The sequence below is a fragment of the Castanea sativa genome, chromosome 12, assembly GCF_040712315.1.
Source record: "Castanea sativa cultivar Marrone di Chiusa Pesio chromosome 12, ASM4071231v1".
NCBI classification, from domain to species: Eukaryota; Viridiplantae; Streptophyta; class Magnoliopsida; order Fagales; family Fagaceae; genus Castanea; species Castanea sativa.
Window position 1 is genome coordinate 47,550,833 of NC_134024.1, and position 24,137 is coordinate 47,574,969.

At 38.3% G+C, this 24,137-nt stretch overlaps 1 pseudogene; it reads right to left on the reverse strand.

Annotated features, from left to right (window-relative positions):
* LOC142621365 (uncharacterized) lies at positions 1 to 23,950 on the reverse strand (annotated as a pseudogene).
* Positions 23,951 to 24,137: the final 187 nt, after the last annotated feature.

The following is a 24,137-nucleotide window of genomic DNA, read 5'->3' on the forward strand; positions in this document are numbered from 1 at the left end:
TCAAGTGAATAGTGGCAGTTTCTGTTCCCCTGATGCATAAGAAATAATACTTCTTTTAAGAGGTGATATGAAGTGCGCCCCATGCAATGCTGCAGCTCGTAGTATATTTAGGGGTCCAAAATCGACCGAGCATGCCCTCTGAAAACCATCCAGGATCGCCATCATCATAATATTTGCTGGTTTTCTCTCGGCTTCATATTTTTTTAACACTGCTACCTGCATAAGTTGAATCAATGCACACATCATGTGGTTATAGAGATAATAATTTATTACAATTACATCATCAGGGCAACCAAATAGCTCTAATCAAGTTTTGAGACATTTCTCAAGCCAAAATTGCCTATATTCCAATGTGGTTAGGACTTGGGACAATTAATTAGTAAACATGTTCAGATATATCCATCAGTCCGCCAAGAGCCTAGTAACTCAAGTGGCACCGCCTAGTATTTCCAACAAAGATGTTCAGGTTCAAATCTCCCCTCTATTATAACTATGAGAAAATATAATATTAAATAAATATTTCCATGAGTCCATTTGTCTAGCACTCTAGCTTTATGTCTTCACCTAAAACAAGTGAGATACTAGATTAAAGGTCCTTGCATCCTACAAGAAGGCAAAATACAACAATGAAATTCAAAATACCTCTTTGCAGACTAAGAAATTTTTTGCAAAAACACATACCTCTCCAATGTCAGAGCCTACAGCTATTCCCTCAGCAATGACCCTAGAAAGAGCAAATGCATCTCCAAAACCCATATTAACTCCTTGACCAGCCAGAGGATGAACAGTGTGTGCAGCATCTCCAATCAGAACAACATGCTTTGACACATAGTCACTGGCATGCCTTAAAGACAACGGAAACACCATTCTTTCAGATGCCAACTTAACCACTTTTGGTGGAACTTCAAAACAATCATTAGCTGATAATGTCACACCTGCTCTAGGCCAAGAAAACATTTCTCCACTTCCAAACAAGCTTGACGTAGGATGAGGACCATATCCATAATCCAGAGCATTATTTACATCTTTCATAAATTCATCCTCATTCATTAATTTACGGTTTGTTGACTCTTTTGGGTTCATAGTCCACACAATATTGCTAAAATTATCACCCATTGGCAAAAGTGCAATTGGACCAGCAGGTAGAAATCGTTGCCACGCACATCCGTTTTCAACAGTATGTTCCACTGTACATATGATTGCGTTCTGTTAGTAGTTCCATCCAGTTGTCTTGAATCCTGCTAACTCCCCGACACGTGACTTGCCACCATCCGCTCCAACCTACAATAAATGTCAACAAATTTGAATACTTGTAACCAATTATTATCAGTGACATATGTTATCAAGCAGATCTTACCCAATGAATAAAACGGGCAAATATTCATCCTACTATTCATCAAACGGCAATGTAACTTCATTTACATACAAGTGAAAATTACCACCAACTTTGTATATAGGCTATTGCCGTCACTCAGTTCCAGCTTTGCTAAATGCCTCTGAGAAGACAATGGCGGCCTTGATGATGTGCTGTCCATCCCCAAGGATGAAGGGCTCGGAGGTAGAGTCATTGAAGATAACCTGGAAGGATAGATGGTCTTCTGGAAATTTGACTTAGTTGCAAAAAGTATCATAATTTACAGCAAGTAAATGAAAATTACATTGCACAAGATAAGGCACATTGAAATTGGCAAAATATTATATATTGATGAGACCTCAAGGAATAAGAATAGCTATATATAATGAATGACTAGGCCAGCGGCGACGCCACGTTATGGTCAGGGTGTTCCCAGGAACACCTTGACTTGAAATTTTTTTTTATATATAATAATAATTTTTTTTACCCTTAAAAAAACTAGGAACACCCTCAGTCACATTTAGGAACACCCTCAAAAAAATTATTTGTTCTACTTTCAAGCAAAAATAAAATAAAAATCCCAAAAAAAAAAATTTGTAATAGAGCAAAACAACGGACGGCATCACGACAAGCCCAACATCAAGCCCATAGCAAGCCCAACAAATGACAGAGGAAGCAAACCCACGGTTTCTCAGAAAAAAAAACCCCCCAAATACAGACCAGAAACCTCAAATTAGTAAAATCAGTAGTAAGTACATCAGAAATCACTAAAGCTTTTCTCAAAAAAAAAGAAAAGAAAAGAAAAAGAAATCACTAAAGCAGTAAAGCTAAAGCAAACCTAAAAAGTAAAAACAGAGCAACGGCGCCTCCGGCCTCCCCTTAGAAGTTAGATCGGACATCGTCGCTCATCGTCGCCGTTGCTCCAGTCAGACATCGTCACTCCAGTCTAGTCCAGTCGCTCCAGTCGCGCATCGCTCATCACATCGGACACGGAGATCGGTCCACCGTCCACATCGTCGCAGTCGCAGTTCTAGTCGCCGTCTCCGTCGCACATCACTGCCGTCACACAGGTATTTCTCTCTAACTCTCTCTCAGTCTCTCACTTTCTTTTATCTCAAATCTGAAATCAGTGAAATGAAATAGGAAATGAAATAATGAATGGGTTATTTATGACTTATGGCTCTCTCTCTCTTTATTAACTTTATTTGAACTAGTTAGTGAATTGTGATTGGCTGAAGGCTGAAGCACTCAGTGAAAAGTATAACTTTATTAATGTAAGGACATAATTCGAGCTCTCGACCCGCAATCAGAAGGGAAAGGGCTGGTAAGGTCTTTTTACAATAAATTTGTAGAGAGTGGGTTTGAAATATAGATTTCAAAGGTGGTTTAAACAACAAAGAAAAATGGGCTTTGGGCCCAATGGCACAAATAGGGAGTTATCTATAAGAATATGAATGAAAAATTCCTCCTCGGACACAATCCGAGGATAGTTTATAATACTGCTTCTCAAGATCGATTACAATTGTGGACAGTCAGATTTATCATATACTATTCTTTCTTTTCTCTCCAAAGAAAGCCTCCCTTTCTTCCGAAGGTCCCTTCTCTTATTTATACTTCCTCTTCCTCCCCTTCTTATCTTCCACCTCATGGTTATAACGCTGGTTTAGATACTTATCTCATCCATTTTCCCTGAAGTCTTCTGGAGACAGGGGCCAAGTTCCAAACCTCATGCTCAGGTCCCATTTCTCCATTAATGCAGCCAGCATATCAGTTGCAGAGTCTTTAATGCGGGGGCGGTGGTAGCAACTTTATCTTAGATACTCCACCGCCCTTTCTATTATCCTCCACGTATACCGTGTCTTCCCGAAACCATAGGAATTTCTATAACATAGCCTAGGGATATTAAACCTTCCCTTCTATTACCTCGGCTTCATTATCCGAGGACACAGGCTTCCTCGGACATATTTACTCAGACACTATCGCTTTTTTACCTAGTATTTTCTTTATGAGGTACATTCACACACCCTTAGATCACTTGATGTCCTCGGATTGGGCTTTTGGCCCAAAAGATATTCTTGGGCCACCCTTCATAAATTACTGAGCCCAATGTCCCTACAATAGCCCTTCGAGATTCTTATTTCTCCAATTCGGGATGAAAGGAGGATCTCGACATCTGTCTCCTTTTGTCTTGCGGATATTTGGCAATATTGCTGACAAGGACGATGATTTTTGAACTGCCCATCGCATGTTCCCGACGTTTCGGCATGCGAAGCGTCCTTGAATTAAATTATGGCATCTTTATGTTCCCCACGTTCAGCGATATGACACGCATCCAATGGTTGAGAATTGCCCTTGGGCAGAGGCGGGAATTCTCCCGCTTCATAATTCCTAATGATGTATAAATACCAATTTCTTTCAAATCCTCTTACACATCACAACGCTCCTATAACGTACCTGCCACATTTGCCATCTACACGTGCTTTCTCATTTTACGAAATACCCTGTCCAAGGTGACCGTGCCTTCTTTTTTTGTTTAAAGTAAGTTTTTCCATACTCTCTCCCTTTCTTATCAGCTCTTTTTCTTTTTGTTTTTCTTTCTTCCCCTTTCTTTTTTCTGTACTCCTTTATCCTCGGCTAGTCTATTTTCTTAGTTTTTCTAACATACCTACACCCATTTTTTCTAAAAATGGGTAGATTTGCATCCCTAGTGGATTCAAATGAAAAAATAGAGCAATTTAAGGCTAAATACTGAATTCCCTCGAGGGTATCTGTTACGTACTGTACAGAAGAGAAGTATTTCGTAAAAAGAAAAACGGGAGAGGTAGTAATCCTGATGATTGCATTCATCGAAGGAGGGATGAGAATCCCCATGGGGACTGTAACTAGGGATTATCTTAGGGCTTTTAGACTAGCTCCTAACTAGTGTGCCCCAAATGTTTTTAGGATCCTAGGTTCCATAGATGCCTTAAATGAGAAGATGAACCTAGGGTTCACTCATCACGATGTGAACTGGGTTTATAACCTCCACTACCTAACGAAAAAATATGAATATTACTTAAAATCTAGGCATCCAGCAGTTAGGTTAACTCAATGTCTACCCGAATCCAATAAGGGTCTAAAAAATGACTTCCTGATCATATCAGGAGATTGGCACGACAGCTTACCCTGTTCGACAAGGGACAGGACCCCAAGTGAAGTTTTGGATCTATCTAAAAACCATTCATTTTACCTTTTTATCTATTCTTACCTTATTTTTCTTTCTTTTGGACAATTTTACAGACCCACACGCAGTAGATCGTCATCCTCTCCTTGTTGATTTTGGGAGATTGGACAGAATTTTACAAGCCAAAGTCTTTGTGCATACAGACGGCCAACTCCGAGCGGCTTATTTAATCCTCGGCTACGATCCCATTTCCAAAGCTTTTCAGGCGCCGAAGTGTGTGATCAAAGCCAAGGACCCACGTCTTCCCTGGATTAGCATTGCCGTTGAAGGTTTTCTGCTACCCGAGGGGGCTCCTATTCCTCAAGGTACCTTGGTTACCCAACCCATACAACCCCCACAACCCGTTCTGGTAGGGATTCCTCTAATCCCTCTTTCAACACAACATACACTTGGTGAAGCAACCTCTTCCTAACCCGGCATAAAGGAAGAAGAAGAGATTGTTGAAGTATCCGATTCCGACGACGAGTTCGAGGTTTTTAATCAACCTCACTCCCCCGAAGACCAAGTTTCTATCCTCGGCACATCCTCTCAAACCCTACAAGACATCATCGAACAACCTAATCCCATGGGTATCTAGCGCAAGCCAAAGTCGAGTCTCAAAGATGTACTGGAAGCTCAAGTAGGGACTCAAGAGCTTTCCAAGGAACCTCGCACTAGGGTCCAAGATAAAGGTGCTGAAAAAGGCCCTAAATCCAGGCTTCCTCCTCCTCCCCCTCCTTCCCAATCTCAGCATATCAACCCGGCTGACCACAAAAGAAAACGAGACCAGCAAAAAGGGAAAGAAGTGATGGAGGTAGGGAAGGGCTCTCTTCCCAAGGAGATTGAGATCAAAAAAGGAGGAAAACAAGCCTGCACTGTGCAGACGAGGTCAGATAGATGGACCGAATCTCACGTGGCTGTACACGCTCCAATCTGGCTCCCTGATATGACTATGGATGACCACGCAGTCACTGTTGACGCATCCATCACGAACTCCGATGAAGGAATAGCTGCTTGCGTAGTAGACGCATTGGAGCAAGCTTTGCTGTTACCCGAGGATATGGGTGAGCTCAGAAAAAATAGAGACTAAAATGTCTTCATGATTTTGAAGAAGGAGCTTGCCATGGTAAGCATCTCTTCCAAGCCTTGTCCACTTCTATTCTTGTTATTTTTATAAAACTTGTAACTTTGTCTTTATTATATTGTTGTCTTCCATTCATAGGCTGTTCAGTCTGCTCATAGGGCAGAAAAGATCGCCATTAGCTCGTACAAGTCTTTGAAAGCCAAAGAATCAAGGCGTGAAAATGCCCAAAGGATCTTGGACCTACAAAAGAAAAAACTACAAGAGGTCACTGAAAAACTTGCTAAGGTAGAGAGTAAGAAGTCCAGCTTGGATGCCGCACTTAAAACAACTGCGAAACAAACCGAGGACCAACAACTGCTGCTTAGGCAAACTGATAAGAACCTTGCTGTAGCGAGAAAGCTAATTGAGGATCTTAAAAAAGATTTAAAGGGGTCTGAGAGGGTAAAAGAGGAGGCCATTAAGACCAAAGAGAAGGCCCTCCAAGAAAAAGAAGAGGCTGAGAAGGCAAAAGAAGAAGCTGAGAATGTAAAAGACCGAGCTGAACAAGAAGGTTATGAGGTTGGCGTGAAGGAGATCATAGAAACTTTCAAGGCTCAGGTCCCTGAGGTATGCAAACATTACTGCCTCCAAGTGTGGAATAAGGCACTTTCTCGAGCTGGGGTTAAGGCTTCTTCTACTCTTTGGAAGGCAGAGAGTGTCTACTACCCTCCAGCGATTCGAGCCTCTAAACTTCCTCAAGTCAATGATGATGCTGACCTACAACTATCTGAGGACAAAGAAAGTGAGTTGGCTGAAGACTCTGCCTTTTCTGAAGGTCAACTCCCAAAGCAAGTTGATCCAATAGAAGGAAAGGCACTAGAGGACACTCAGCCCTCAAGTGACCCAAAAGACTCTTCCAAGGACAAGCAGGGTGACCAAGCAAATCCAACAACCTTGAAGGATGATCCAAAAGGCAAAGGAATAGCTGTTGAGTCTTCGACGCAGCCTCAACTTCCACAAGACCCTAAAGGCCCTTTTGAAGATAAAGTTGAAGCAATGACTGTTCTCTTCTCTTCTTTAGCCTTTCCTTTATTTCTTCCTAGTGTAATTTTGATAACTCGCAAGTACTTTGTAATTCCAAAGAATTTTGAATTTAATGAAAATGCAAGTTCTACTTCCTTTGTTTGATGATTTTGCTTTTGTTTTGCCTTGATCATACTACTTCATACTTGTTTTGCTATATTTAGAACAGTAATCCTTCTACCCTTATTAGTTTAATAAAGCTAAGGCAGCAACCTGGATTGAATTTAGGCAATAAACATGTTCAATATGTCTGCAAATGCATTAAGTGATGCTCATGGATTTCTATCCATTTACCACTATCTTAGGGAGACTTAAAGATATACGGATTGAACGTAGTTGAATTTCATTTAGATGGGGCATGTCTAAGGACCAAAACATTATTAGGCTCTGTTCAACACTTAGTGAGATATCCATTTAGATGGGGCATATGGTCCGAGGATATAGGCATACCAAGCTTCAGTTTGATACTTAGTGAAAAGAATTGAAATGTTAATTTCCCTAAAGTAGATGATCCGAGGACCAGACATAACTAAGGTTCTGTCTAACACTTGATAAAAATATCAATTTAGATGAGGTACGTGGTCCGAGGATCCAGGCATACCAAGCTTCAGTTTGATACTTAATTAAAAAAGTTCAAATGTTAATTTCCCCAAAGTAGATGATCTGAGGACCAGACATAACTAAGGTTCTGTCTACCACTTGATGAAAATATCAATTTAGACGAGGTACGTGGTCCGAGGATCCAGGCATACCAAGTTTCAGTTTGATACTTAATGAAAAGAACTGAAATGTTAATTTTCTCAAAGTAGATGATCCGAGAACCAGACATAACTAAGGTTCTGTCTAACCCTTGATAAAAATATCAATTTAAACGAGGTACGTGGTCCGAGGATCCAGGCATACCAAGCTTCAGTTTGATATTTAGACAAACGAAGATAATGAACGCAATATAGTTTCAGTAAAAATGGCCGAAGTGCCTTACATTTAATAATAGTACCTTCGTAGGTCATTTACATTCTAGGAGCATTGTACAACATATTTATCTAGATCTTCAAGATTATAAGCCCCTATGCCTGCGACTGAGGTAATACGATAAGGTCCTTCCTAGTTGGGTCCCAGTTTTCCCCATGCTGGGTTCTTTGTTGTACCCAAAACTTTCCTCAGTACCTAGTCCCCAGGTGCAAGAAGCCGTAGTTTTACATGAGAATCATACCCCTGCTTGAGTTTGTGTTGATAATAAGCTAGTTGAACCATGGCATTCTCTTGTCATTCTTCAACTAAGTCTAGACTTCTCTCCAATAGATTATCATTGCTGTCTGGAGTGAAGGAGTTCTTCCTTAGTGTTGGGAACCTAGTTTCTAGAGGTATTACTTCCTCGGCTCCATAAGTCATGGAGAAGGGTGTTTCTCTAGTGGACCTTCGTGGTGTAGTTCGATATGTGCACAAGACATGTGGTAGTTCTTCCACCCATCTTTCCTTAGTATCACCCAACCTTTTATTGAGCCCATTAACTATCACTTTATTGACGGCCTCGGCTTGCCCATTCCCTTGAGGATAAGTTGGAGTGGAATATCTATTCGTGATGCCTAGATCACAATAGTATTTTCTAAAGGCCTTACTATCAAATTGTAGACCATTATCTGAAATGAGAGTATGAGGGATTCCAAACCTAGTGACAATGTTCTTCCATACAAAATTTTTTACTTCTATGTCTTTGATATTTGATAATGGCTCAGCTTCAACCCATTTGGTGAAATAATCCGTTTCGACGAGGAGCCACCGCCTATTCCCTGCTGCTTTTGGGAAATGTCCAACAATGTCCAAGCCCCATTGAGCAGAAAGTCAAAGACTAGACAGAGGATTAAGAACACCTCCTGGTTGATGTATGTTAGGAGCGAATCTTTGACATTGGTCACATTTCTTCGCATAATCCTGTGCTTCTCTCTGCATATTGGGCCACCAATAGCCCTGAGTAAGGGCACTATGAGCTAAAGACCTTCCTCTAGTGTGGCTTCCACAAATCCCTTCATGCAACTCTTCCAAAAGTAACTCCGTTACTTCTAGGTGCATACATAACAAATATGGTCCTGAAAAAGAGCGCTTGTATAATTTTTGATCCTCAGAAAGCCAGAACCGAGGTGATTTCCTGCGAACCTTATCTGCTTCAGACTTTTCTTTAGGCAAAATATCATCTTTGAGAAACGTCACAATTGGATCTATCCAACTAGTCCCTGTCCTAATTTGAAGAATTCGAGTGGCGTTATTACTCGTCCCAATGGGTTTCCACAGATCTTCAACAAGGATGACCCAAGGTAGGCTTTGCGCTGAGGATGTTGCGAGTGTGACCAAGGATTCAGCATGAGTATTTCCACACCTGGACACATGTAATAAAGAAAAAGACTCAAATTTGGATTGTATATACCTGACCTAGGTTAGGTATCCTTGCATTCTTGAATCTCTTGCCTCTAGCTTCCCTTCCACTTGGCCTACCACTAATAGTGAATCCGAGAACATTTGTACTATCTTCCCTCCCATCTTATAAACCATGTTCATTCCAGCGAGGACGGCTTCATATTCTGCTTCATTGTTGGTGGCCGAGAACCCCAATCTCAAAGATTTCTCAAAAGTAATTCCCTCAAGGGACACCAAAACTAGCCCCACACCAGATCCTCTTTGATTTGCTGCTCCATCAATATATACTTTCCACAACGGAGGCTCTTTGTACGAAATCGTGCCAACTAATTTTTTATCCATGCCTGATCCTTTAATATACTCTTCTAATGAGGGCTTAGTAAACTCCGCCACCAGATCCACAATGACTTGCCCCTTTATAGAGGTGCGAGGCATATACTTGATATCGAAAGCCCCTAGGACAGTTCCCCATTTGGCAATTCTTCCAGTATAGTTCGCACTCCGAAGTATAGACTTGAGAGGGAGTTATGTTAGGACAACAACTGTATGAGACTGGAAGTAATGGGGAAGCCTTCGTGTAGCATGCACCACCGCCAGGATTGCTTTCTCCAGTGGTAAATAATTCACCTCGGCTTCATGCAAAGACTTGCTCACGTAATAAACTGGCCTCTGTACATTATCATCATCCCGTATATGAACCAAACTAACTGCATGATTAGCTACTGCAATATATGCGAACAGAACTTCATCAATTTCTGGTCGAGACATAACGGGTGGTTGTGAGAGATATTCTTTAAGCTGTTGAAAAGCCACCGCACACTCCTCGGTCCATTCAAAACCCTTCCATTTATTTAATAACTGAAAGAAAGGCCTGCACCTATCCGCGGACCAAGAAATAAATCGGTTAAGGGTAGCAGTCATTCCTGTTAGCCTCTGAACCTCTTTAGGATTCCGAGGTGGGTGTAAGTTGCTAATGGCCTTGACCTAAGCAAGATTGACCTTAATTCCCCGGTGAGTTACCATATAGCCTAGAAACTTGCCCGACCCCACACCAAAAGAACATTTAGAGGCATTGAGTCACAATTTGTACTTTCTCAGCGTTTGAAAAGTGTTGCTCAGATCTTCCAAATGCGTAAAAACCGCTTTACTCTTTACCACCATGTCGTCCACATATACCTCGATAGTTTTTCCCAGCTGTGGCTCAAACATCCTAGTCATCATCCTTTGATAGGTAGTTCCTGCATTCTTCAAACCAAAGGGCATTACCTTATAATGATAATTTCCTGTAAGAGTGACAAATGCAGTCGTTTCCTGGTCCTCCACAACTAAAGGTATTTGGTGATAACCTTGGAAAGCATCAAGAAAGCTCATCCGAGGATGCCTAACAGTAACATCCACCAACTGATTAATCCGAGGCATTGGGAAAGAATCCTTGGGACAAGCCTTGTTTAAATCTGTGAAATCTACACAAACTCTCCACTTCCCATTCTTTTTCTTTACCACCACCGTATGAGCTAACCATTCAGGATAAAAAACTTCTTTGATAGCATCCGCCTTTTTGAGTTTGAGCACTTCCTCCTTAACAGCCTCAGAATGCTCTTTGGAGGATCGTCGAGGTGGTTGCCTCCTCGGTACCATAGCTGGATTGACGTTTAAATGATAACAAATAAAACTCAGATCAACCCCAGGGGCTTCCTAAGCATTCCATGCAAATACATCCATATTTCTCTTTAAAACAAAATTAGCTCTGTCTTCTCCTCCTGTGGCAATTGAACCCCCACCTGAAAGAATTTTTCAAGGTCATCGTCTATAAGAACCTTTTCCAGTTCTTCACATGCAGGTTCCTCTACCGAGGGTACCTCAGTTGTGGCCAGAGACTTTGATTGCTACGACTTTCTGTTAGCCGAGGCCGAGGACTCCGGTTCAGGTTGATGCAGAATTGCAGCCGTGACACACTATCAAGCCACAGACTGACTCCTAAGCAGCTCCACCACCTGATCTCTAGAAGGAAATTTAACCTTGACATGCAAGGTTGAGGAAATGGCACCCAAAGCATGCAACCAAGGTCTTGCCATAATAGCTGTATAGGGAGAATAGGCGTCTACCACAATGAAATCTACTTTTACCACTTCTGGGCCTGATTGTACAGGCAGCCTAATTTGCCCCTTTGGTATGACAGTCTTTCCCTCAAAGCTTATCAAGGGTGAGTCACAAGCTGTAAGATCTTCGAGCTTTAAATATAACCCTTTAAATAGGTCAGGTAACATGATATCTGCGCCACTGCCTTGATCAACCATCACCCTCCTCACATCGTAATTCCCTATCCTTAGGGTAACAACTAAGGCATCATCATGTGGTTGGATAGTCCCGATTTTTTCCTCTTTTGAGAAACCCAAAACTGGTAGGACATTCGCCTTAATCCTCTTCGGCTGATCCCTTGATTCCTCGGCCAAGGTCCGAGCTATAGACATCACCCTAAAAGGAGTTGAGCCAGTCCTTCCAAGTGCAGCAAAAATAACATTGATTGTACCTAGAGGAAGCCTTGACGAAGGGCCACTGTGGTTTGGCGCCCCTGAGTGGTTTCCTTGCCCATTAGGCTGATACAGGAATTGCTTTAACTTTCCCTTTTTAATCAATTGCTCCAAATGGTTCCACAGAGTCCGACAATCCTTAGTAATATAACCCCTCTCCTGGTGATAATGGCAATGGAGATTTTGGTTGCGTCTCAAAGGGTCCCCTGCCATCTTATTGGGCCATTTGAAATATGACTCATGCCTGATTTTCTCCAACAGCTGTTGCATTGGTTCCTTAAAAACGGTGTTGACCACCTGTGGGGCGGTAGGACCAGCTTGTCTGGAAAAATCTCTTGCAGGCCTGTTGTTGTTGTATCTGTTCGACTTGAAATCCCTCCTCTCCTGAGGGATAACCAATGCCTTACCTTTTCCTTGCTGCTGATCTTCCTCAACCCTTTTGTATTCATCGATGCGATCCATGAGCCGATACACGCTCTTGACAGGCTTTTTCGTCAAAGATTTCCTCAAGTCATGCTCCGTAGGTAGGCCGACCTTGAAGGTCCTTATCGCCACATCATCGAAGTCTCCGTCAATTTCATTGAACATCTCCCAATACCTGTCTGAATACGTTCTCAGGGTTTCCCCTTCCCTCATGGCCATGGATAATAATGAATCTAAAGGCCGAGGAACTCTACTGCATGTGATGAAACGAGAGCCAAATGCCCTAGTAAGTTCCTTGAAAGAATTGATAGAGCCTGCCCTCAAGCCATCAAACCATCTTATGGCCACGGGTCCCAGGCTAGAGGGAAAAATCTTGCATATCAAAGTCTCATTCTTGGAATGTACTGCCATCCTTTGGCTGAAATGGCCCACATACTCCACAGGATCCGTTCGAACATTGTAAATAGTGAAGGCCGGTTGTGTGAAGCGCCGAGGTAGCCTCTCTTCTTCTAACTTGCATGTGAAGGGTGACCTGGAAATTTGATGCAACGCCCTACCCATAACATCATTTCCCAAGCCCCTAGAGGAATAGTTTTTACCCTGCCGCTCATGCAGGTTATCTTCCTCGTAAGAGAAAGATTCATCTGGGGGAGTTATGGATCTCTGCCTGTAATTGTCATTCCCGGAACCCTCCGAAGAGGGATCGGAAACAGAAGGAGTTCGCCTTCGCCTTTCGTGACGCAATTTCCTTTTTAGGCTGTCAATTTCTTTCTGCATAGCTTTGGTATTTTCCTCGTGAGGAACTCTGCTTCCCCCTTATGAATGACTCCTACTTCTGGTAGTGTGCGTAGTATGCACACTACCCTCCCGGTTCTCTTCGTGCTCAAGATGCAAGGAGTGATCCTCATGCTAGGACCCCACAGACTCCGTACGGTGTTATGGTCCTGAGCCCACCATGATGTTAAACCTCTTTAAAGACTAGAATTCCCACAGACGACGCCAATTGTAAAGACACAATTCAAGCTCCCGACCCACAATCAGAAGGGAAATGGCTGGAAAGGCCTTTTTACAATAAATTTGTAGAGAGTGGGCTTGAAATCTAGATTTCAAAGCTGGTTTAAATAACAAAGAAAAATGGGCTTTGGGCCCAATGGCACAAATAGGGAGTTATCTATAAGAATATGAATGAAAAATTCCTCCTCGGACACAATCTGAGGATAATTTATAATACTGCTTCTCAAGATCGATTACAATTGTGGACAGTCATATTTATCATATACTATTCTTTCTTTTCTCTCCAAAGAAAGCCTCCCTTTCTTCCGAAGGTCCCTTCCCTTATTTATACTTCCTCTTCCTCTCCTTCTTATCTTCCATCTCATGGTTATAACACTGGTTTAGATACTTGTCCCATCCATTTTCCTTGAAGTCTTCTGGAGACAAGGGCCAAGTTCCAAACCTCATGCTCAGGTCCTATTTCTCCATTAATGCAGCCAGCATATCAATTGCAGAGTCTTTAATGCTGGGGCGGTAGTAGCAGCTTTATCTTAGATACTCCACCGCCCTTTCTATTATCCTCCACGTATACCATGTCTTCCCGAAACCATAAGAATTTCTATAACATAGCCTAGGGATATTAGACCTTCTCTTCTATTACCTCGGCTTCATTACCTAAGGACACAGTCTTCCTCGGACATATTTACTCAGACACTATTGCTTTTTTACCTAGTATTTTCTTTATGAGGTACATTCACACACCCTTAGATCACTTGATATCCTCGGATTGGGCTTTTAGCCCAAAAGATATTCTTGGGCCACCCTTCATAAATTACTGGGCCCAATGTCCCTACAATTAATATTTTGACTTTTCGAATTTGGCATTTTGGCTTTATCTTATAATTCTTATCCGTTGGTTGGTGTGTGTTGGTGTTGGTGTTGGTGACTTGTTGGTTGGATATTTATTGTCTTTTAGTGTTATTGTGATTTGTGAAATTTTCTGATTGGCAGCTGGCTCTTGTGATTAGGGAAATTTTCTTAATGATTAATAAATAATACTTAATAATTTAATTAACCAATACATTATAAAAGACAAACAAATTAAATTATGTGAGGCTAAACAACAATTAATAATTAATGAAACAATAATACAACAAATTATAGTTTATAAAAGACAAACAAATTAATAAAACAACTAAATAACGATAATTAATAATTTTATTAATATTTCAAATGAACCTATAGTTTATTGTATAGGTACCTTTGTTCATTTCTTTTCTTTTCATTTTTTTTTCCTTTTCAGGTTTTTCGGTGTACAATATGCAAATTTGTTTTGGTTTTAAGAATTTTTTTTTTTAAGCACAAACTTCATGCCGGCCAAATCTTGAATTTTGGCCAGTATTTTCCGAAACACCCGAAATAGACCGAAATGACTCGAAATTTTTTCAAAGTAGAATAGAAACACCCTGGACAAAATTCCTGGAGTCGCCATTGAACCAAGTTTCAACCACATTCAAAGAACATAGCTGTGCGAGGGAAGAAATTTAAAATGTGTTATTTGGTCGATGTACTTTCAATGTGTAATTTTGTTGTACCTGACAGTACACACCCTGTGTAAATGTGCCATTTGAGCTTTTTTAAAGAAATTTGACTTCTAAAAAATAAGTTTAAATCTCATTATCAACCCATCAGGGGGATATTATAATATCCATCATACTGGAAACTAGAAGGGCCTACAACTGCATCACCAAGGTTTCCTCCTTTTTCTGTTCAAGTTTGCTCCCACGGGAGGGGGAAAGAGGAATACAAAACCAAAAATGAAGCAACAGTGAAATTGAAGAATATAAAATAAATAAATAAATAGCCTAGGAATCAACACTTAGGATTTCCTGAAATTAGCACCAAACTATTTAAGGAAAATTTCCAATAGTAAATTTTATTACTCAAGGAAACCATAAACAGTCTCCATTAGAGTACAATAGCCCTTGGTGTACATGATGGTCACTCCACAAGTATAAGTGCTTGTGGGGTGTGGGGTTTGGGATGTGGGGTGTGGGGTGTGGGGGGCAAGGACCGGGGTTCAAGTCTCCAGAAGGGAGCTTCACACACATATATACTTAGATTAGGCTAAAGTAGAATTCTATCTTGTATAAAAATAAAAATAAAAATAAAAGAAAAAAGAGTACAATAGTATTCTTAGATGGTCTATTAGGACTTATCCCTACTCTTGATTGACTTGGGAAAACCTAATCATTGAATTACAAAAATGGCCTTGACTCTAAGGAATTAAATAAAATGCTAATAACCTATTTAAATAATAAGACCTAAAATAAAATTGAATACTGAAATGAAATAAAAATAAAATAAAATTGGCTTCGTGCATCCAGTACCTTTCAAACTAAGGACCTCCGCTTTATGAGGCATGATCCTACCTAATTGTGGTACCCCTTAGGGTTGGGTTCACTCACTCTTTCTTTGTTATATAAGACAGTATTATAAACCTGATTATGTCAATATTAACAAACTTTCTCTCTCTCTCTCTCTCTCTCTCTCTCTCTCTCTCTCTCTCTATATATATATATATATATATATGAAGAAGAGGTACAAATGACCTTATATGAAGAAAAGAAAATTCCTGATAATCAAATCCCACTTAAAGTATAATAAAAGAAAATTCATTCTTAAATTGCTATACTTATTATAATGGTAAGAATGCTATCCAATAGTGCTCACAGAGCCCTGGATACATCATTAAAACCAAAGTAAAAAACACAGAAGCCATCCAACACACAAAAATACAATAACAGAACTCTTGAGAATCAAGCACAGATGACAACCATAGTTCATAAAAGGTGATGACAACTCCACCATTTCACTACATTAAGAAAAATATTACGCACACCATTCAGCCAAGTCTATATACTTAGTGATCCAATATTGGACAAGGAATATTTTTCATCAGCAAAAGAAAGAATGTAGTGAAAGGAAGAACTTCTCCATAACAGTACTTAAAATACCGAATTTATGACAAATTAACAATAAAAATATGTACCTCTATACATGACAGCAGGGAACCATGAAGAACCTTGTTCTCCACTACACACCTGTAGCACAAAGTCATTTGCCATTAAAAACTAGAAGATTACGAAAATCATATTTTTCTTCTTCCTATGCGTATGCTTACCCTAGAACTTCTTTTATTTATATCCTGTGCATTGTATCTTGTGTATCCTAAGCCAGTATAATCCCAGACCTACAGAAAATTATGAAAATATAGAAGAAAACTTTACCAGTCTTATTTCAAAACATAGTGGGCCACTGGGAGAGAGGAAATGTTACAAAGAAGGGAATGGATGCCCTTAGGGCAACAGTTTATAATCCATTTAAAGAATTTATGAGAAAAGAAAAATAAAAGTAATTAATATTTTGACAGCCTTTTCCATTTCTCATAAAAGTGGTTTCAAAACTTTCCTAAAATGGATTCTTAACCATTACCCTAAGCGCACCCGTTAGCATGACCTTACAAAGAAATGTAGCAGATTATTCAAGTAAAAGAAAATATGATTATATTCTAAGCAAAAGAATTATCATGGTAAAAATTGCATATGCAATGCCTAAAAGCAATTGCAGGGCACAAACGAGAGTAACACCAGCTGCACATCATGCCAAATAGACACTTATAATTCCAAAATGATGAAAAGGAATCAAATGTAAAAATTCCCCACCTCAGCTCCTTGGCAAGTAAGGAGTTGATACAGGACAATCAAGAGGGAAAAAAAAAATTAAAAGATAAACCCTAAGAATCAACACCTAGTTGCCTAGAATCGGCACCAAGCAAGAAACTTAGGCATAAGCACCAGGAATTAGCCCCCAACATACTGGAAAAACTCCAATCCGAAATTTCATTGATCAACTGTCTTCCAAATACAAATAAACTAGGAGCTTATATAGAGCTAGAGCTTTCAGGAAATGAAGAGATAAAAGATAAAAACTAATGAAAGATAATTCTAATTGAACTCAAATACTAATCTGTCTAAAATATAATTGCTATCTAAACTCAAATCTAAAAGTTCAACATAATCCAATCTCGCATGAGATAAATACAAAAATAGAAATTCTAATAAAATTTATTTGGACTCCCACGTTATACTCCCCTGGTTGGAGAAAGCTCGACAACAAGTTTTAAACCGTTGAAGGATCATGAATCTCGCACATAGCACTTGCTTCAATTCATTGTGATGCCCCAATTTGATTGATTGTATGATGTGTGTGGGTGTGTGATAAGTCCCATATCGGGTATTTACTGGGTTGAACTGTGCTTTATTAACAATTGCAAGGAGCTTCAATTGTGGCTAGTCCTTTTGAGGTATAGCGCAGATGTGGCTAGCACTTTTCCTTGGGTCGTTACATATGGCATCAGAGCCGGCTCGATAACCTCGTGTGGGCTCGGAGACACTACCCCACAAAAGTGAGCCCTAACGAGGACGTTAGGGATTTAAGTGGGGGAGATTATGATGCCCCAATTTGATTGATTATATGATGTGTGTGGGTGGGTGATGAATCCCATATCGGGTATTTACTGGGTTGAACTGGGCCTTTTCAACAACTGCAAGGAGCTTCAATTGTGACTAGTCCTTTTAAGGTATATTGCAAATGTGGCTAGCGCTTTTCCTTAGGTCGTTACAATTGTGATGCCCCAATTTGATTGATTGTATGATGTGTATGGGTGTGTGATGAATCCCATATCGGGTATTTACTAGGTTAAACTGGGCTTTATTAACAACTGCAAGGAGCTTCAATTGTGATTAGTCCTTTTGAGGTATAGCGCAGATGTGGCTAGCGCTTTTCCTTGGGTCGTTACATATGACATCAGAGCCGGCCCGGTAACCTTGTGTGGGCTCGGAGACACTACCCCACAAAAGTGGGCCCTAACGAGGACGTTAGGGATTTAAGTGGGGAGATTATGATGCCCCAATTTGATTGATTGTATGATGTATGTGGGTGTATGATGAGTCTCATATCGGGTATTTACTAGGTTGAACTGGGTTTTATTAACAACTGCAAGGAGCTTCAATTGTGACTAGTCCTTTTGAGGTATAGCGCAGATGTGGCTAGCGCTTTTCCTTGGGTCGTTACATTCATGAATCATCTTTGGGAGCATTAAGAATAGATAAACCTTGCATTCCACCTCATGAAACTTTTCGGGTTCTTGGTCTTTTTTCAAAATCTGCTAATTCAAAGCTCCTTCCTATTAACACAAATAAAACTAAATCTTTATCCCTCTTCCACCTACCACTACAACAAAAGTGGGCTATGGTGACGAAATCTAGTGAGGATAAACAATTTCGTCACCAAATGATAACATTTAGTGACGAATAGAAGAATTTGTCACCAAATATTATAAAAATTTTAAAATTGGTGACGAAATCGACATTTCGTCAACAAAGACGTACGAATTGGTGATGAAATCAATATTTCGTCACCAAAGACATACAAATTGGTGACGAAATATTTATTTCGTCACTATAGGTCATGAAAAAAAGGCAAACCTAGGGTGACGAAATATTCGCGTCACCAAAGACTTACCAGAGGTGACGAAATTCTAAATTCATCACCCAATATTAGGATGTAGGTGTTTTTGGAGACGAAATAAATTTTCATCACCTATTGTTTAACCAAAGACTAGCTGGAGGCGAAAAAATTCCAAATTTACCATCCAATATGATGGAGGTGTTTTTGGTGACGAAATAAGTGTGTCACCAATTGTTTACAAATAATTAAGGATGACCATGGGCAGGGTATACCCATACATACCTGACTCAATTAATTTATCCATGAATATCCGATTACCTTACCCAATTAGTATCCATACCCAATTGTTACCCGGTCTGTTTATCCATAAATATCCATACCCTACCCAAAGCCGATTTTTATAAAATCACAAAATATGCTCAAAACCCACTAAAATAACCGATATATCCTCAAAATTTCTAAAATACGCAAAATACCCATGAAACCTTTAAAATAACCAAAATACTCCTACAATCTCTAAAATCACCAATTATGCTAAAACCCCGCTAAAATGACCAAAATATCCCAAAATCTCTAAAATGAGCAAATACCCATTAAATAACCTCAAAAATGACCAAAATACTCCCGAAATCACCAAAGATGCTCAAAAACCACTAAAAATTACCAAAATATCCCCTAAAACTAAGAAATAATCTTCTTTGCTCATATTTGTCAAGGCGAGCAAAGATTAATAGGCATGTCATTAATTAATTGTCTAAACTCAAGTTTTTGTAGTTTAAAATAATGCATAAAAGATGAGTTTAAAGATCGAATGGTAAATTACAACCGATAGCCATGAAAATTGGCATGCAAATTAAGAACATATATATCATGTAATCCAACGGTTGGATTTTCAAAATATGCATTCAATAATAAGTTATTGGGTGGTGTAACATTTTTTAGAGTTACATCAGGTGTAACTTGAACCCAGCCCTATATTTCTTAATTCGATGTGAATTTTGACAAATTTACCGTTAGATTACATTATCTTCATATATTTTTCATGCTTGCAAAATTTCAAGATGATCAAAGATTAATAGTCATGTCATCAATCAATTGTTTAAATTCAAGTTTTTGTAGTTTAAAATAACGCATAAAAGATAAGTTTAAAGATCAAATTGTAAACTACATCCGATTGTCATGAAAATTGGTATGTATGTTAAGAACATATAGAAAATTTAATCCAACGGTTGGATTTTCAAAATATGCATTCAATTATAAGTTATTGGGTGGTGTAACATTTTTTAGAGTTACATCAGGTATAACTTGAACCCAGCCCTATATTTCTTAATTCGATGTGAATTTTGACAAATCTACCATTAAATTATATTATCTTCATATATTTTTTATGCTTACAAAATTTCAAGGTAATCAAAAATTAATAGTCATGTCATCAATTAATTGTTTAAATTCAAGTTTTTGTAGTTTAAAATAACGCATAAAGGACGAGTTTAAAGATCAAATGGTAAACTACATCCTATTGGCTTGAAAATTGGAATGCATGTTAAGAACATATAGAACATGTAATCCAATGGTTGAATTTTCAAAATATGAGTTCAATAATAAGTTATAAGGTGGTGTTACATTTTTTTAGGTTATATCAGATATAACTTGAACCCAACCCTATATTTCTTTTATTTTATGTGAATTTTGACAAATCTACCGTTAGATTACATTATATTCATATATTTTTCATGTTAACAAAATTTTAAGGTGATCGAAGATTAATAGGCATGTCATCAATCAATTGTCTAAATTCAAGTTTTTGTAGTTTAAAATAATACATAAAGGATGAGTTTAACAAAATTTCGTTTATGGTGGTGGCTGAGTTTTTTGTTTAATGTTGGAGGTAGATTTTTTTGTTTATTGTGATGGTTGGGTTTTTTGTTTATGGTAGTGGCTGAGTTTTTGTGTTAATGGCGGTGGCTGTGTTTTTTGTTTAATGGTGGTGGTGAGTTTTTTGTTTATGGTAGTGGCTGAGTTTTTGTGTTAATGGTGGTGGTTGTGTTTTTTGTGATGGCTGAGTTTTTGTGTTAATGGTGGTGACTGTGTTTTTTGTTTAATGGTGGTGGTGGATTTTTTGTTTATGGTAGTGGCTGGGTTTTTGTGTTAATGATGGTGACTGTGCTTTTTATTTAATGGTAGTGACTGTGCTTTTTGTTTAATGGTAGTGGCTGGGTTTTTGTGTTAATGGTGGTGGCTATGTTTTTTTGTTTAATAGTGGTAGTGGGTTTTTTGTTTATGGTGGTGGCTGAGTTTTTGTGTTAATGGTGGTGGCTGTGTTTTTTGTTTAATGGTGGTGGTGGGTTATTTTGTTTACGGTGGTGGCTGTGATTTTTGTTTAATGGTGGTGGCTAGTTTTTTTTTAATAGTGTTGGCTAGATTTTTTATTCATTGTGGTGGTTGGGTTTGTGTTTTTGATGGTGGCTGAGATTTTGTTTTGGATTTTACTTTATTTGTTTTGTTTTAAATTGGGATTTTTCTGCATTCTTTATGATTTCTCCATGGTTTGTGATGTGGGTTTGGTTTTTATTTGATGAGAATATTATGGGTCTTCTTTCTTTGATAGTTTGGCTTCATATGGTGTTGCATTATGATTATTTTGTCTAGTTTGTTAGCTATTCTGTGGACATTTTCTGCATTGTCTTACTAATAATAAAATTTTTTTTGTTATAGTACATCTTATCAGGGATATAGGTTTGCAATCTAGTTTGTTATTGATGTTTTTTCCTTTATACTTGTGCAGATATGAAATTGGTGGCAAAAAGATAGCTTTTGTGGGACTACTTGAACTCAAATAATTTTCTGTAAAGTTTGGAAGCTAAGACATCATTTGTATATAAATGGTTGTAATTACTTTGTGAACATCTTTATTGCATTTTTAGATTGTATGAATGTTTTTTTTAATGGATTTGGTTAGAAATGAATGGATGTTTGTTTTTATGGATTTGGTTAGAAATGAATAGGTTAATGTAATGACAAGTAAATGTAAAGAATATTAATAAAAAAAATAAATTGGTGACAATAATTTTTGTCACCATATCTAACTATAAGCAGAAATTAGTGATGAAATAATTTGTCACCTGATCTATTAAAATTAAAAAGAAAAATTGGTGATGCAAAATTTCGTCACCTAATCTATTGAAATTGGAAAAAAAAAAACATTTCGTGACAAAATATTTCGTTACTGAAAATAAGGTTTAGTGACGAAAATATTAGGTGATGAAAAACTTTCGTCACCTATCATTTTTTATTGGTGACGAAAAAATTTTGTCACCTATCATTTTTTTATTGTTGATGAAATATTTTCATCACCAATACATTCTATGACGGAGCTTAGGTGACGAATGCTGTTTCATCACCATTTCGTCACCATATATATTCGATGATGAAATAAGGACATATTGTGATGAAAGCTTTCGTCACCATAGTCCACTTTTGTTGTATGTGTTACTGGTTATCTCACCTTCACTTGCTATTAGTTCTCAGTTTATCAGAGAATGTTCAATTCTCCTCCTGAACATGACCTAATTGATACTCACCTGTCCTATCACTGAAAAAAACTTGTGACTGTTATTAGTCTCTAACATGCATGCATTCGATTATACTTTCAGTCCCAACCCCAAAAACCTTTATGAAGAATGATAGATAAAGTTTGGCTAACACTAGCTTCAGAGAATGCATCATTCCTAATTCTAACTTAAACTTCATTTTCTAATCTATGTCAGCAATTATATGTTAGGAATGTAAGTTATGGCTCCAATGAACGTCTTTAATTATCTTGGTAAATATATTAATGATCCATTCTTTTTTAAGATCCAAATTTTATAATAAAAAAAAAAGATAATGGAAAACATCAATGAGTCAGCATACATAGGAACAAAGTGAGACAAGACAACTGAACATGTCAATGACACAGAAAATGGTGAACAATTGAACGAGTCAGATCAACGCATCCAGTTTATAGTTCAAGTATTTTAGTACATCATTTTACATTGAGCAATTAAAAGGAAATCAACTATCAAAACAAACAATAGGAAACAAAAAAAAAAAATATATTGAAGTGAATCAAACATTGCCACAACAAAATACAAAGTAGCAATGATTACCTGCATTTTATCCAAATATGCATGTCGATGCTGTTCAACGTATTGCCAGGCACCAACATCTACAAAGTACAAATGTTGTTATTCTAAGTTTAAAACTATGCAAAACATGTGTTTCTGTCTACTTCAAAAGAAGCATTGCTTTCAGCTATGGTGATGATTTCAACATGCTCTAAAGCAGGGCCATTTCAATCAGTAAACTAGAAATATCACCATATCAATTCCATCTCTCTTTTTTTTTTTTTTTTAAATCCATATCAAATCCATTACAATAATTGAAAACGCAAAAAAAAACTGCCCAACAGCATCTATATTCCATAGGGAAGGGTGTTGAAGCATACGTAAGTACTTCCCCATAAGAGTACCCATGGTGACTCTGAGAGGATTAAGAGAAAAAGAGGGTGGCTAGAACATGATTGAGAATGACAAAAATATCGAAGTTGATACCTTTGAAAAAAGATATAGTAGCAGGTGTCACTGTACTGACCCTTGGATCAGGGGGGTTGTCTTTGTTGAAGTAGGGTCTACTCCCCAATGCAGGATTGCTATCAATGATGGCAACATTCAGGTGCTTTGTCAATGGCATGCTTGCTGCAAACACACATAGAAGGTGATGGTTCTGAAATTTTGAGGCAACTGATGGAAATGACAAAATTCTATATCCTCCTGCCGAAACCAAATCTATTTAATAAATGAAAGAATATGTAACAGTACAAGACATTACAACGCTCAAATTCATGATGAAATTTTATCCAAAACATTGTTCTGCATTTAGATATTGAGGTGAATCAACAATGTTTCACTGACATAAATTGAGCATATTTTCCACAAGGGAATTAGGTAACAAAGGTCTGGTGGTGTATGAGAGAGACTAAAACCTCCCAGGAGATCAGATAACCAATGAATTAATAACAGTGGAATAATGTGTTACGCAATCAATAGGAAATTAATTGACTTGGTCGGAATCCGCTTGTGGACATCACTCTTAATCCCTAGAAGAAAATAAAAAGAAACTACAGGTAGGAAAATATTATTAGGCTTATGACTAAAACAGAACAAGATGTCATATTGTGTAACAAGATTTCAACCAGGTTTAGTCAAACAACTTGCCCCTCCAACATAGGATACAGTTAATTAAGTAAACACAAAACATCACATACCCAAGGAACAAACTAGAGCCATGCCGACCATGCCTCCTCCAACAATAGCAATATCATAATGCTGAATGTTATTAGAGAGATCATGTGTCTCCTCTCCTAATTTTTCAAGCAAATTAATTAAAATCAATGTCCGACTTGATATATTTAGAACTCTTTAAGAAGCAATAATTATATTGCGGAAGAGAACAGAAATGAAAACAATGAAACAGTTAAAGCGGCCAACAACAAAAATTCGCACA